A 2,267-nucleotide genomic window follows, 5' to 3' on the forward strand; every position below is an offset into this window, starting at 1 on the left:
CTCGGGGGGGGCGCTCTTCACGGGACCTGCGGAGGCGCGCGTAACCGACGGTCCAGGTCGGTCACGCGGCGTAGATAACGCGGATCACGACGGCGAGCGGGTGATCAAGCCGATCGCACGCGAGGTCGGGGATGCCGCTCGGTGGAAACGGGGTGGCGGCGGAGTCCGATATGAAGCCGGCGACAATGGACGGCGTGGGACGACGAGCGAACGAGCGCGTCAAAACCGGCACCGGGCCACCACAGCAGCGTCGGCGCCCTGGGAGCGAGGCCCGAGCGACCAATGGAGCAGTGGCGCCCGAGCTCAAGGCAGCCGACAGGCCTGACGCAGCCGGCCCGACGTAGCCGGGGACGAGGCCAGCGAGGCAACCCGCAGGGCCGCCGTGCAGACACGGCAGAGGCGGGTGGCGTGGATCGACTGGTGGACCAACGTGCGAGCGGCGGCTATGATTGGCCGCCGTAGGGCGTGAGGCCGCCGGGTGTAGGCGATGCAGGTGTCCCGATCGGAGCAGGCGGTGACGGTCGGCGCAGGGCGACGGGTAGGCCTGCGCGCAGACGACGGCCTTGAGGGGCCGCCTGTTGTGCAAGGCCGCCGGGTCGGTGAAGTAGCCGGCCGGGCACGCCGGTGTCAGAGTGGATGCGCGGGGTGTCGACGGCGACGGTGGGTGACGCAAACCGATCTAGTGGATCGGAAAATCAAAAAGTAGACGCCGATCAAAGCGACCAGCGAGAGAGGGAAAAACACAGATCAAAGGATCGGGAAAAAGACTCTCTAGGGCAGCCAGTCGACACAACCGGCGGATGAACCCTAGGTACGGGCGGCGCAGCCCCCGGCGGCGGTCATGGAGGTTGACAGCCCCGGGGGCGGCACGCGGGTGCGGAAGCGGCGACGACTAGGGCTTAGGATCGAGATAAGGCTGATACCATGTTAGAAAGGAGAGAAGGGATTGATGGAATAGTTTGTTGTATTGCTTGAGCCTCGTGGGCATATATATAGGAGTACAAAGACCAATTTGGACTACAAGACAAGGCAGGATCGTGAAGATCGTCCCCGAGTTCAGCGCGTCCCTGCACCGATTGAGCAACGGGTTGCCGTTGCGTCGCCCCGTCGGGCCGCAGCGCCACCGCCCCGTGGTTCTCCTCGCGACTGCATTGACTCGTGCGTCGCCGCTACGGGCCGTAGTGTCGCGATACGCGGACCCAGCCACCACCCCGAGGCCGTCCCCGCGGTTGCACCGACCCACGCTCCGCCGCTGCATCGTCCATTCGGGCCGTAGCGCCACGGCCCGCGGTCCCCGCCGCCGCCCCGAGGTCTTCCTGCCGTCACCCCGACCTGCCCGCCGCCGCTGCGTCACCCCTTTGGGCCGTAGTGCCGCGGCCCACGGTCCAATTCGTCGTCCCCGCGCGTCGACTTCCTGTGGTATGCGTCGCGCCGTCTTCCTTGGCGCGGGAACGCCACCGTCCGCGCCGGTCTTCGTCATGCTGTCAGGGTTCTTCGCCTACTCCGAGCATCGCCGTCGCGCTCCTAACCTAGCCGCCGCCGCCTCCGTCAGGCCGCCGTCCGGCCGCTGCCGCCGCTCTTCCGGTCGCCGCCACCGCTACCCTCATAGACGCCACAGCCGCCCATCCACCCCCTTCGTCTTCGTCCAGCATCAGTTTGTCGCCAGCGTCGCTGTCATCTACCCTGACCGCTTCATCTACTCCGACAACCACGGCGGCATTGGCCCCGCGCCGATTGGCACCGCAACCGTCGTCGAGTCCTTCTCTGCTGGCCTCTCCGACTTCTTCGACATGGCGTATAGCTCGTGCAAGTCCCAGTCTACGCCTGCCCGGTGCTGGCAACACCGCCGCGTGCCTTCGTCCACGACGTGTCCCCGGGCCTGGCAAGCCTGGTGCGATTCTTCGTCAACTTCGTCTTCGTCTGTCTACGCATGCCCGGTCCTGGCAACACCGACGCGTGCCTTCGTCTATGATGTGTCCCCGGGGTTGGCAACCCCGGCGCGACGTGTCGTCAACATCATCTACTTCCTGGCGCACCACTACTTCGACACCATTGCGCCCACGACTAACTCGGCGCGTCTTTGCGCCTGCGACTCCACGACGACTTCCTCGACACCGGCTACCCCGACTCGACATCGATCACGACATTCTTCGCATGGCTACCTCGACCACGGCTCCACCCACGCTCTCGGCTACATCGACAAACGTCACAAAGGGCTACCGCCTGCTTGAGCAACCTCGTCGGTTTTCACTCCAGCCACGACTCCG

Source organism: Triticum dicoccoides, chromosome 6B, assembly GCF_002162155.2.
Source record: "Triticum dicoccoides isolate Atlit2015 ecotype Zavitan chromosome 6B, WEW_v2.0, whole genome shotgun sequence".
NCBI lineage: Eukaryota > Viridiplantae > Streptophyta > Magnoliopsida > Poales > Poaceae > Triticum > Triticum dicoccoides.